The sequence below is a fragment of the Bufo gargarizans genome, chromosome 3 (genome assembly GCF_014858855.1).
Source record: "Bufo gargarizans isolate SCDJY-AF-19 chromosome 3, ASM1485885v1, whole genome shotgun sequence".
Classification (NCBI taxonomy): domain Eukaryota; kingdom Metazoa; phylum Chordata; class Amphibia; order Anura; family Bufonidae; genus Bufo; species Bufo gargarizans.
The window spans coordinates 615,838,697-615,853,581 of NC_058082.1; positions in this window are offsets into that span (position 1 = coordinate 615,838,697).

Below are 14,885 nucleotides of genomic sequence, written 5' to 3' on the forward strand. Positions count from 1 at the left end.
GACCGTTGCCGCGGTACCTCGCACAGGGACAGGGGTGGTGCTGTTAACGTGGATTGTGGACAGCATAAGGACATCCCTCTTGTCCTTATATCTGACCAGCAACAGGTTTCCACTGGTAAGTGCACGGGTCTCACCCCTGGGGATAGGTACCTGGAGGGGGTGGGCAGGGAGGCCGCGTTGATTTTTCCTCACGGTCCCACAAGCGAACGTGGATCTGGCGGCAAGGGGCCTGAACAAGGGAATGCTGGTATAAAAGTTATCCACGTACAAGTGGTAACCGTTATCCAGCAGTGGGTACATAAGGTCCCACGCGAGTTTCCCGCTAACACCCAGAGTGGGGGGACATTCTGGGGATTGAATATGTGAATCTCGCCCCTCGTACACACAAAATTTGTAAGTGTACCCTGAGGTACTCTCACAAATTGTATATAGCTTCACGGCATACCTCGCCCACTTTGTGGGAATATATTGGCGGAAACTGAGTCTCCCCTTGAACGCAACGAGAGACTCATCAACCGCGACCTACCTTCCAGGTACATAGGCCTGTTCAAATTTGGCCCCAAAGTGATCGATGACCGGCCGTATCTTATACAGCTGGTCATAGGCAGGATCACCTCGGAGGGGACATGCTGCATTATCGGAATAATGCAGACATTTCCAGATGGCCTCAAACCGGGGACGTGTCATGGCCATACTGTACAGTGGGGTCTGGTATAGGATGTCTCCACTACAGTATTGCCTGACACTGGGTTTTTGGACTAGACCCATATGCAGCACAAGGCCCCAAAATGTCCTCATCTCGGCTGCACTGACCGGCGTCCAGCCACCGGGTCTAGCCAAAAATGAGCCTCGGTTTTGAGCGACGAACTGTTGGGCGTACAGATTCGTCTGCTCCACCATCAGATTCACCAGTGGGTTACTGAAAAAAAAAATTAAAATAGCCTATTTCAGTAAACCCCACTGTGGGAATCTGGATTCCAGTATTGCCAGCAAAATCCGGAATCTCAGGCTCAAAGTCCACTGGGGGACACCAGCTAAGTTCATTGGCAGGGGGCTCCGGTGGACTTATTTGGTGGGCCGGGAAACCAGTACGAACCCCAGGGCGGCTCGTACTAGGGTGGGCCACAGGATCCCTAGCATGCGGGGCCCCTGGCAAGTGGCGGGGGGGGGGGGGGTCTGGGGTCTGATAGATGGATCAAAGAAAGTTTAGTGTAAAAGTTCTTTTTTTTTTCTTAACTAACTTTTCCCTTCCTAATGGTGCCTCTCCCTCACTGACCCTAACCTACCTGGGTGGCGATGGGTGCAGAAGGGTGAAGGATAACGATTAGGGGGACGCAGGAGCTGGTGCTGAGTGGTGCTGCATGGTGAGGGTGCTGGACAGGAAGAGGAGGGGAGAGAGGAGCGCAGGAAGTTTGAATCTCGTGCCTCTCTCCCCTGCACCAGGGGAGCAGCACCCTGGACAGCGGTGTTCAGCACCAGGGCCAGCACCGCCTCTTCAAATCTTCGTACTGCGATTGGTGGTGTGTAATCACGCTACCGATCGCAGTCTTTTTCTGGTTCATCGGGTCACAGGACACCCGAATGGACTGGAAACGCAGAAAACCGCAGGTCTGAATTGACCTGCGGTTTTCTGTGATCGTCGATACGAGATGCCGGCTGAATGATTTCAGCCGGCATCCCGTTCCGATTAACCCCCGCGCTGCCGGAATCGTGAATTAAAGCCATGACGTACCGGTACGTCATGGGTCCTTAAGGATTCGGAATCCATGCCGTACCGGTACGTCATGGGTCCCTAAGGGGTTAAGCTGGAGTTACGTAGCGCCGCCCGTCACTCTGCTCGGATTAGTGTAGAGATAGGCTGCAGCTGCTGTGAGGGAGAGATCAGGGAGGAATCTTATGCAGAACTGCTTCTTTACTCAGCGACCTACAGCAAATGTGTTTTGTGGGTGCAGTGCACAATTGTTTTAAGCCTGCCCTGAGCCAACTACTGCTTCAGTTAGTCAATACATAATCGGCAGCCATTTTATGCAACAATAGTGCACCAGCACAGGATATCTGCATGTCTGCAAGTCCAGAAATACTGCTTTGAGATACTGGGGTTAAAAAAATAAATAAAACTCTGTTTCATATAGTGCACATCTAGGATTATAGGTGCTTAAGTTACTGTGAAATTTAGGCCACAAATACAGCTTTTGCTTACTGGGGTTAAAAAAAACCTCTGATATACTGCACATCTGGGTTTAGAGGTGCATAAGTTACTGTGAAATTTAGGCCACAAATACCGCCGTCATATAGAGTTAAAAATAAAAAAATTAGTGCAATACCAGGGTTTTTATTGGCGGATAATTATTTTTAACAGACTCAACCACTTTTTACTTTGCTTGGTGAACGCTAACTATGAGGCAAACATCTAATAAGGGATGCGGTCATGGTCGTGGTGGTGGTGGTGTTGGTGGAGCTTCTGGTGCAGGGAGAGGACGTGGCCGTTCTGCCACAGCTACACATACTACTGAACCTACTACCTCAGGTCCCAGTAGCCGCCAGAATCTACAGCGATATTTGGTCAGGCCTAATGCCATTCTAAGGATGGTAAGGCCTGAGCAAGTACAGGCACTAGTCGATTGAGTGGCCGACAGTGGATCCAGCAGGTTCACATTATCTCCCACCCAGTCTTCTGCAGAAAGCGCACAGGTGGCACCTGAAACCCATGCCCATCAGTCTGTCACATCAACCCTGTGCATATCAGGGAACCTGTCTGAGCCTCAAGTCATGCAGCAGTCTCTTATGCTGTTTGAAGACTCTGCTGGCAGGGTTTCCCAAGGGCATCCACCTAGCCCTTTCCCAGGGGTGGAAGACATAGAATGCACTGATGCACAACCACTTATGTTTCCTGATGAGGACATGGGAATACCACCTCAGCACGTCTCTGATGATGACAAAACACAGGGACCAACTGTTGCGTCTTTCTGCAGTGTGCAGGCCGAAAAGGAGGTCAGGGAGGAAGACTGGGTGGAAGACGATGCAGAGGACGATGAGTTCCTAGACCCTACATGGAATGAAGGTCGGTCCACTGACTTTCAGAGTTCGGAGGAAGAGGCAGTGGAGAGAACGAGCCAACATTGTAGCAAAAGAGGGAGCAGGGTGCAAAAGCAGAGCAGCTGTCGCCAAAACTGTTCGCCTGCTACTGGCCACCGCCACCAGGGACCGAGCACACCAAAGGCAGCTTCAAGGAGTTCCCTGACATGGCACTTCTTCACACAATGTGCTGACGACAAGACCCGAGTGGTTTGCACGCTGTGCCATCAGAGCCTGAAGCGAGGCATTAATGTTCTGAACCTTGGCACAACCTGCATGACCAGGCATCTACATGCGAGACACAGGCTGCAGTGGAGTAAGCACCTTCAAAACCAAGAAAGGGCTCATCCTGCTCCCTCTTCTACTGCTGCCTCGGCCTCTTCCTCCGCCTCTGGAGGAACGTTGGCGCCTGCCGCCCAGCAAACAGAGGATGTGCCACCAACACCACCACCTCCGTCACCAAGCATCTCCACCATGTCACACAGAAGAGTTCAGCTCTCCATCTCACAAACCTTGGAGAGAAAGCGTAAAGTCCCACCTAGTCACCCTTGATCCCTGGCCCTGAATGCCAGCATTTGTAAACTAGTGGCCTTTGAAATTCTGTCATTCATGCTGGTGGAGACGGACAGCCCTAACTGCACACTGGGTAAATGTAGTGGCGGCTGGGCCCCAGGCAGAGAGTTGTTTGGCGCACGTCCTTCTGCCGCCAAGGATCGCAGGGCATCATTCTTTGCCTCCTGTTGCCTCCTCTTCCTACTCGGCTTCCTCCTCCTCCTCTTCTACCGCCTCCTCAACTGGTCAGCGACAGACCTTCACCACCAACTTCAGCACAGCCAGGGGTAAACATTAGCAGGTCGTTCTGAAACTGATGTGTTTGGGGGACAGGCCCCACACCGCGCATGAGTTGTGGCGGGGTATAGAACAACAGACCGACGAGTGGTTGCTGCCAGTGAGCCTCAAGCCCGGCCTGGTGGTGTGCGATAATGTGCTAAATCTCGTTGCAGCTCTGGGACTAGACGGTTTGACGCACATCCCTTGCCTGGCGCATGTGCTGAATTTGGTGGTGCAGAAATTCATTCACAACTACCCCGACATGTCAGAGCTGCTGCATAAAGTGCGAGCAGTCTGTGTGCGCTTCCGGCATTCTCATCCTGCCGCTGCTCGGCTGTCTGCTCTACAGCGTAACTTCGGCCTTCCCGCTCACCACCTCATATGCGACATGCCTACCAGGTGGAACTCCACCTTGCACATGCTGGAGAGACTGTGCGAGCAGCAGCAGGCCATAGTGGAGTTTCAGCTGCAGCACGCACGGGTGAGTCGCTCTGCGGAACAGCAACACTTCACCACCAATGACTGGGCCTCCATGCGAGACCTGTGTGCCCTGTTGCGCTGTTTCTAGTACGCCACCAACATGGCCAGTGGCGATGACGCCGTTATCAGTGTTACAATACCACTTCTATGTCTCCTTGAGAAAACACTTAGGGCGATGATGGAAGAGGATGTGGCCCAGGAGGAAGAGGAAAAGAGGTCATTTCTAACACTTTCAGGCCAGTCTTTTAGAAGTGGCTCAGAGGGAGGTTTTTTTCAACAGCAGAGGCCAGGTACAAATTTGGCCAGCCAGGGCCCACTACTGGAGGAGGAGAAGGATGAAGCATGTTCACAGTGGGGTGGCACTCAATGCAGCTCAGGCCCATCACTGGTGCGTGGCTTTGGGATACGGAGGTCGCAGACGGTACGCCTCCCACAGAGGACAACTTGTCCTTACCTCTGGGCAGCCTGGCACACATGAGCAAATACATGCAGTGCCTGTGCAATGACAGCAGAGTTGCCCACATTTTAACGTGTGCTGACTACTGGGTGGCCACCCTGCTGGATCACCATTACAAAGACAATGTGATGTCCTTAATTCCCTCACTGGAGCGTGATCAGAAGATGCGCGACTACAGGCGCACACTGGTAGATGTGCTCCTGAGAGCATTCCCAACGGACGCCGGGGGAATCACAAGGCAGGGGAGGAGGAAGAGGTCGCCAACGCAGCTGTGTCAGTGCCAGCACCTCAGAAGGCAGGGTTAGCATGACCGACATGTGGAAAAGCTTTGTCACCTCGCCACAACAACCGGTCCCAACTGCTGATATGGAGCGTGTTAGCAGGAGGCTGCATTTGAACAACATGGTGGAACAGTACCTGTGCACACGCCTACACGTATTGACTGATGGTTCTGCCCCATTGAACTTCTGGGTCTCCAAATTGTCTACATGGCCAGAGCTTGCCCTGTATACCTTGGAGGTGCTGGCCTGCCCTGCAGCCAGTGTGATCTCTGAACGTGTATTTAGGAGGCATTATGGCAGGAGGCATTATTACAGACAGACGCAGCCGCCTGTCCACAGCCAACGTGGACAAGCTCACGTTCATTAAAATGAACCAGGCCTGGATCCCACAAGACTTGTCTGTACCTTGTGCAGAATAGACAGTTCTAACAGCCTCAACCATCCATCCTTGTACTGAAGTGCACTTATTCCTTTTTTTTTTTTATATGTCCCAATATTTTGGGGGATACCCCTATGTAAAAATGCAAAATAACACACATCTGTGTTGGCTACCTATTCCTCCTTCGCCGCCGCTTCCACCTAGACCGCCACATGAGCCTACACCGCCACATCCACCCATTCACCGCCTCCTCAACCTCTTCATCCTACATCTTTCCTAATTTTTATTTTGTTAAGGTCTTTTATGTTTTTTTAATTCATTTCCCTATCTACATTTGTTTGCAGAGCATTTACCATGCTCTTAAGCACATTTTGCTGCCTTTTGCAGCCCTCTAGCTCTTTCCAGGGCTATTTTAGAGCCATTTTAGTGGCCAAAATTTTGAGTCCCCATTGACTTCAATGGGCTTCGGGTTCAAGTTCGCGTCAAGTTCGGGTCCCGAACCTGAACTTTTTTTTCCAGGTGTCTGCTCAACTCTAGTTGCTAGGGATGTTGCTAAGGTATGACAGATATTTTGCAGCCTTCTCATTGGCCCTCAAGCTAGATGCAGGGAGGGATCATGTGTACTGTGAAAAAAAAAAATCTAGAATATTTGAAATTGCGAATATATGTCACTATATTCTAAATATACGCAAATTCTCAAAGTGCCGATATTCGCGATTAATATTCACTATTTGAATATTCGCGCTCAACACTAATCATGGGTAGTAATGTGGTGTCAAGTTGACAAGAAGATTAGTGCTGCACACTACGCTATTCTTTTCATCAAATACCAATAAACTGCTGCCAAAGGCTTAGAACAAAGCATATGATAGCAGTGTGACAAAAGCCTTTCGCTAACATTTATCCCTGTCTTCTTTCTTGGGGGTACTCAACTCAAACTTCTTGTCACTAGGGGATACTTGGCATGAAAAGATTGAGAACCACTGTTCAATATGCCAAGCTACTTTCACCCAACTTCATAAATATGGTGATTAATTTAAATATTATTGTTCTAATCTGGTCCCTAGTTACCCAAAGAATCTAACAGGCAGAACTATTCACCTATATTTCCTATTAGCTTGGTTATGGTTGAAGAACTTGGCAGGCCCCAGGACTTTGATGCCTCAAGCTAGAATGGTGGTAAATTCTCTATCAATAGTGGAACCAGACTATAAGGGAATAAGGAGGTTATGGGGAACAGCAACAAAAGTCAGTACACGTCTCCGTAATATGACATTATGGAGTAGCAGAGATGGGAACATGGTAAAAGTGCAATTGTCAGAAGAATATTTTGGATAATGAAATGATCAACAGTAATCTAGTATACCTTGGTAAGCTTTATAAAAAAAGCAGTGGTCAGTAGGATAGTTAGGCAGCCCATGTTTCAATAATTGTGATTTAGTAGAGACAGGTATGCAATATAGAGGATAATTTAATAGAGTAGTCAAGGACAACACAGGTCACAGGGCAATACATTAGTTCACATTCAGACACTGACTGGAAGAAAAATATACAAACAGGCTGGGAAGCAAGCTAACACCTATAATTAGCACTGAGGCCAGATGATTCACGTAGAGTGCCCAGCTCTCTGGTTTGTTAAACCTAGTAAGTTCATTACAGCAATATGCTTTAAGGTAATTACACCAGACCACTGGCATAAATACAATGATAAATCTTCGCATTCAACTCTAAACCGAACTCTAAACCCATAAACCTATCACACTAAGGATGAGCGAATTGATTCTACCATTTCGGGATTCTTTCCGAATTTCCTAAAAAGTTCACATTTTAGCGTACACAATTTTTTTGTAATTCATTAACGATAGAGAAAGAAAGGTAGAGCTAGTCTGCTACTCTTTGTTCTTGACGATATATATATATACTGTATATGTTGTCTGGGGGTATTCTTTCTCATTATGGAGAGCGTCTAGTATATGGAGTACGTGTGCTCATTATTGTGGGCTGGACGATGCCCCTCTGGGTTTATGGAAAGATATTGCAATTAGCTTCCCTAAGCTAATCTGATGCCAGTAAATGTTAAACATCATAATTTGCATTTTTTTTTGAGGTGCATTGCTTGGCATACAATATTGCGCCAACGTACTCTGCATACTAGCCGCCCTCCATAATGAGAAAGAATACCCCCCTCACCGAAAATGCATATATTTGGTCAAGAAACACAGAGCATACTACAGGGCTTTCTCCTTCTGTGCATATGAAGCTACCATGAAATAAAGTGGAAGCTGTGAAAGTCTCTATGCATTGACTTCCCACTAGTAGTAGATACAGGGAATTGCTGTTACTTCGAAATCAAGAGGAGTGCAGAGATTGCAACTGCTGTCCAAGGTACTGAAACATCATAGTCATTTTAAAGATACTATAATAAAAAATAAAAAAAACTCATTATGATCTATAACCAAAGTATGAATGCCAGGCGATAGATAAATAAATGTCTTTTCACCAGAAATTAATGAGCAATATAAAATCTTTACTTTATTTTCCCTTTCGTATAGCTTGTAGTCTAGTGGATATTTCCTTCAACTAATGCAAAGTAATGAATATTGTACCAAAGGAAAAGATAAATCAAGCTGTAAAACAGTTCATAGGATTATTAAAAGGAAAGTTAACAAAAAACATGTTTCATGGTGAAATGAAAGATGGAAACCATTAGGGGGTGTGCGAAAAATTGTTTAATTGGTTTAATAGAAATTGTATTATGAATATTAAAAGGTTAGTGCAATAGCCCAGAGAGTTATTATGCAAACATAGTGAATCTTGAAAGGGGCTTAGTTTAACCCCTTAGTGACCAGCCTGTTTTGGGCCTTACTGACCAGGCGTTTTTCTTCCTTTTTTCATCGTCGCAGTCTAAGAGCTATAACTTTTTTTATTTTTCCATCTATATAGCTTTATGAGGGCATGTCTTTTGCGGGACAAGTTTTCGTTTTTAATGGTGCCATTTTAGGGTACACATAAGGCTACTTTCACACTAGTGTTTTCTATTTTGTCAGATTGTGTCAGAGAAAATAGATCAGTCCCCCATCTTGCTCCGCATCCCAGGACAGTATGAGAACAGAACGGAATGCATTTTGGAGCATTCCGTTCTGTTCAGTAACATTTTGTCCCCATTGATAAGGAATAGGGACAAAATGGAAGCGTTTTTTTTCCCGATAATGAGACCCTATGTGGGATCTCAATACTGGAAAATATTAATGGTAGTGTGAAAGTTACCTAACTTTCTGATTAACTTTTATTAACTCTTTCTGGGAGGGAGATAGGAAAAACAGCAATATTGCCACTGCATTTTTACGTTATAAATTTTATGGCGTTCATTTTTTTGTATAAATAACATAATATCTTTATTCTCTAAGTCAGTATGCTTACAGTGATACAAAATACATATAGCATTGTCACTTCCGAAACTCATAACTTTATTTATTTTTCTTTATATGGAGTTGTGTGAGGGATTGATTTTTGGGGGACGACTTGTATTTTTCATGGGTATCATTTTGGAGTAAACGGCGCTTTTTGATCACTTGTTATTACGTCTTTTCGGTGGCAACTAAGAATAAATGAGCAATTCAGTGTTTACTAGAGATGAGCGAATCAAAGCTGACGAAGTGGAATTCGTTTACAATTTCAGGAAAATTTGATTCACAACAAATGTGAGTTTCCTCGTGCTTCGTGGTAACGAATAGCAATTTTCCTAAAATGGCAGCTACACGTGTGAGGACATGGGGCAAGGAACTCAAGGAAGGTGGGATCACCCAGATTTGCATGCCTGCGTGCAGCCAATCAGCCCTGTGATGTCACAGCCCTATAAATACTGCAGCCATTTTAGATTCTGCCATTTTCCAGTGTTCAGATTGCAGGGACGCACGTGTGAAGGCGCTAGGGGCAGCTATTGGAAAAATGATTGTGGGGAAAAAAAGGGAAAGGATAGGGAGGAATCATTTCAAAGCATCTTAGTGCAGGGAGAGATGTCAGAAGGTGCTAGGAACATTAATAGGAAAGTAATTTACAAGTGCAGGGAACGATTATTTGGGGAACCAAATAGTCATTAGACAGCTCTGTCATTCCAGCAATTTGTTACTGGGCTGCAAGTCTTATGTTAAAAAGCCTTTAGAGGCTTATATCTTAGTTTCTTATTCAGTACTACAAGAAAAATATATACGCATTTCACTTATGCAGTTATTTCTGTTGAAAGTGTATAGGGGTGTTTTTCAGCAACAAAGAAAATTATATACTTACTGCACTGTTGCCGTTTTTTCAGGTGAAAGCAGCTACTGCCCAGCAAAGATGTGGAGGAGACTCCCACCACTTGCTAAACTAGGCGGACAAGAAGTGATGAGGAGAGTGGCACAGGAGCTTGTGTTGCGAGTGTTCAGGCTCAGAGGCCGTTGAGGGATGTGCAGACACTACTCTATGATGATGAAGTCGATAACACTTGGGAGCTGGGTTAAGAAGGGGCTTCGTCATCATCTGGAGAAGAGGGTGGCAGCTTCCCCATCAGGGAGTGGATGAGCCAGCAAGGTGCTAGTGTGGCCTGGATTCAGCAGGGTGGCAGCAGTCGGAGGTTGGGAGCGAAAGGGCACGGGGTAGACCCCCTGCTTTGCAGCAGCCTAACTGCCCAGAAAGGAGTGGAGCATGGATTCACGGAAATAGCGGCGGTAGAAGTCAGCCAGTGAGTAGTGTTGGGGGGAAAATCAGGTACTCGGCGGTGTGGCCGTTTTTTGCGAAGCCGCCGGAGGAGGTCAACATGGCCATATGTAGAATGTGTGGGCAGAAGGTGAAGCGTGGGCAGGGTGACAATGTTGGCACCACGGCCCTGTGTCAACATATGCAGCGTCATCATAAAGTAACCGTGGCTCCAATGTGGTGTTCCAGCCTGCTGCAGCTACCGGTACATCACCCAGTGGCATGCACCCAGTTTCAGCCAGTCAAGGCTCCACCACCTCAGCCAAAGGGATCTGTCTATCAATCCTATCTTCTGCTGGTCCAGATTCTCCTGCTCCTACTCCTCGTCAGTCATTCCATCAGTAATCGATCACTGAAGCGATTGCCAAGAGACAACAGTATGCGTGCACGCATCCAACGGCGCCGAAGCTGAACGTGCTCCTGTCCAAGTTGCTGGTGCTTCAGTCCCTCCCTTTCCAAGTGGTGGACTCTGCACCTTTCAGTGAACTGATGGCTTGTGCTGAGCCGAGCTGAAGAGTCCCAAGCCATCATTTCCTTGCAAAAAAGGCAGTACCAGCCCTGCATACACATGTGGAACAGAAGGTGAGCCTGTCCTTGAGCCTGTCGGTGTCTGCCAAAGTGCACGGCAGCGCCGACGTGTGGAGCTGTAGCTACGATCAGGGACAATACATGTCCTTTACGGCCCTCTTGGTGAATGTGGTTCCTGCACAGCCACACCAGCAACTTGGACAGGTCACGCCGCTTCCGCCTCTGCCTCCTTATCCTCCACCCGTGTCAACAGCCTCCACTTCAGGGACAATGTCATGCTGTTCTGTACCTGGTTTACCTTGGCGGATGGAGTAACACAGGGGAGGAACTGCTCTGTGTGATGCATCAAGAAATTGAATCCTGGCGTTCTCCGCGACAACTCAAAATAGGAACCATGCTGACCGACAACGGGAATAATATGGTGTTGGCGCTGCGTCAAGGAAGGCTGAGCCATGCGCCCTGCATGACACACGTGTTCAATCTGACTGTCAAGCAGTTCCTGAAGTCTTCCACCCATCTGCAAGACATCCTAAAATGGGCAGGAAACTTTGCAAGCACTTTAGCCATGCAGCAGCAGAACGGCATCCCCGAATATACAACTTTTCCACCCTTTGGAATTCCACCCTATATACAGTATGTTTTACCAACTATACAAACAGAGAAAGGCCATCAGCGATTTCTTGATTATGCAAGCGAATAGGAGTGCTCCATTGTGTAACTTCGATGTCAGCCAGTGGCAGCTCATGAGTGACACCTGCTGTTTGCTCAGGTCCTTAGAGGACGCCATGTTATTTGTCCGTTGCTAGGACTACGGGATGAACAATGTCATTCCACTGCTTCATGTCCTGGAACAGATGCTTGTAACAATGGCTGATCAGGGGACAGGAGACTTGGCGCCTTGATCTCACGTCCACATGAGCCCTGTGGGGGCTGAACTGGAAGAGGAGGAGGACATAAGAACACAGGCAATGTGTAGCCAAATGGGTGGTTTGACCGGACAGGAAGAGCGGGAGCAGCCATAGGAGCTACAGGGCGACGAGGAAGACAAGACAGATGACCCAAACACACCGTGGCTGTATGCAGTGGAGATGGAGGCAGGGTGTCCCTTTGAGTCACTTGCACAAATGGCTCGATGCATGTTCACTTGCTTCCGTAGTGACAGCCGAATTGTCACCATTCGGCAGAGGTATCACTTCTGGCTCTCCACCTTGTTGGACCCTCGCTACCGGTCCAGAATGGGGGCCTTTTTTATACCCACCGAGAGGGAGGACAAACTGAACTACTACAGAGACATCCTATGTAGTCAGTTGGCTGCTGCCTATCTGTGCCATCCTCCATCCTCATACAGGTCTGACTGGGGGGGGGCCCTCTGCGCTCATGTTCCACTGCCATGCCTGTTATGGAGGGGTGGGGTGGCAGGAGCAGTACCAGCTCCATCAGCAGCAGCCTGAGACTACGGTCGCTGATGAGTAGCTTTCTTCACCCGCATAGTAAAGAAACTACCCGCCAGCAGCAGCAGCAACAGGTAGACCTGAAGCAGGACCTGAACCAGCAGGTGGTGGCATACTTGGACAGCACCTTGCCACCCCACATTAAACATCCGCTGGACTACTGGGTAGCCAAACTGGATTTGTGGCTGCACCTAACAGAGTTTGCCCTGGAAAAGCTGTCCTGCCCGGGCAGCAGTGTGGCATCAGAGCGGGTGTTTAGTGCAGTAGGGGGCCATAGTTACTCCAAGGAGAACTCGCCTGTCTACCCAAAATGTGGAGAGACTGACCTTTGTCAAGATTAATCTGGCGTGGATCAGCCATGATTTCTAACCACCAATTCCTGATGCATCAGACTAGATCATCCATGGTTCCACACCAATAGTGATGAGCGGCAGGTGCCATATTCGATTTCGACGAAATTCGCGAATATTCGATAGAATATTCGTTTTATATTCGTCGAAATCGAATATTCGTCATTATTCTTGTTATCGCGATTAATATGCGATTTAAATAATCGAATTTCGATTTTAACTTAAAGGCTACTCTCCTATTGAAATTGCAATTCGATTTTTTCAAGTTATAAAATTCGAATTTCGATTTTAACTTAGCACTGCTATATGCCATATTAGTTAGCCTAATATGGCATATAGCAGTGCTAAGTTAAAATCGAAATTCGAATTTTATAACTTGAAAAAATCGAATTGCGATTTCAACGTAATTCTCAAATCCGACAGTACATTCTAGTATATGGAGTCGTTCCCATGGTGATGGGGACGCTCCATAAGCATGGAATATGGCTTCAATGGCTTGGTAGAATTAGCGAATTGACGAATATATTCGTTATATTCCACAAAACGAATATAACGAATGTATTCGTCATATTCCACAAAACGAATATAACGAATGTATTCGTCATATATCACAAAACGAAGATAACGAAGTATTCTGCATCTTCATTTTAGCTACATATTCATCAATTTCGCTAATTCTAGCAATGATATAGGAAAGTTAACTATAGAGACAGCTAAGTATAATTCGCTATGCGATTATATGACTGCTTTTTTTTATAAATAGTATAATTATAATAATTATCAGGTATTATAATTATTCTATTTATTTAAAAAAAAAGCAGTAATATAATCGCATAGCGAATTAAACTTAGCTGTCCAGTCAGTGCCCGTTGCCGCTTCTGCCGACTTCCATGCTCATGGAGCGTCCCCATCACCATGGGAACATCTCCATATACTAGAATGTACTGTCGGATTTGAGAATTACGTTGAAATCGCAATTCGATTTTTTCAAGTTATAATAATCGAATTTCGATTTTAACTTAGCACTGCTATATGCCATATTAGTTAGCCTAATATGGCATATAACAGTGCTAAGCTAAAATCGAAATTCGATTATTATAACTTGACATAATCGAATTGCGATTCCAACTTGGACCTGGTTTACTATATGGTTGGCTTCAATGGCTTGGTAGAATTAGCGAATTGACGAATATATTCGTTATATTCCACAAAACGAATATATTCGTCATATTCCACAAAACGAAGATAACGAAGTATTCGTCATATTCCACAAAACGAAGATAACGAAGTATTCTGCATCTTCATTTTAGCTACCTATTCATCAATTTCGCTAATTCTAGCAATGATATAGGAAAGTTGACTATAGAGACAGCTAAGTATAATTCGCTATGCGATTATATTACTGCTTTTTTTTTAAATAAATAGAATAATTATAATACCTGATAATTATTATAATTATACTATTTATAAAAAAAAGCAGTCATATAATCGCATAGCGAATTATACTTAGCTGTCTCTATAGTCAACTTTCCTATATGATTGCTAGAATTAGCGAAATTGATGAATAGGTAGCTAAAATGAAGATGCAGAATACTTCGTTATCTTCGTTTTGTGGAATATGACGAATACATTCGTTATATTCGTTTTGTGGAATATGACGAATACATTCGTTATATTCGTTTTGTGGAATATAACGAATATATTCGTCAATTCGCTAATTCTACCAAGCCATTGAAGCCATATTCCATGCTTATGGAGCGTCCCCATCACCATGGGAACGACTCCATATACTAGAATGTACTGTCGGATTTGAGAATTACGTTGAAATCGCAATTCGATTTTTTCAAGTTATAAAATTCGAATTTCGATTTTAACTTAGCACTGCTATATGCCATATTAGGCTAACTAATATGGCATATAGCAGTGCTAAGTTAAAATCGAAATTCGAATTTTATAACTTGAAAAAATCGAATTGCGATTTCAACGTAATTCTCAAATCCGACAGTACATTCTAGTATATGGAGATGTTCCCATGGTGATGGGGACGCTCCATGAGCATGGAAGTCGGCAGAAGCGGCAACGGGCACTGACTGGAGCAGCCAGGAAGCCAGGAATCCAAAGGACAGGTAAGAACAACTTTAGGGAAGTGGGAAAGAAAAAAATATAACAATAAAAAAAAAAAAAAAAAAAAAAAAAAAGAATATTCGAAATATCGAATTTATATCACTATATTCGAAATATTCGCGAATTAGCGAAGTGCCGATATTCGCGAAAAAAATTCGATATTCGAATATTCGCGCTCAACACTACACACCAACA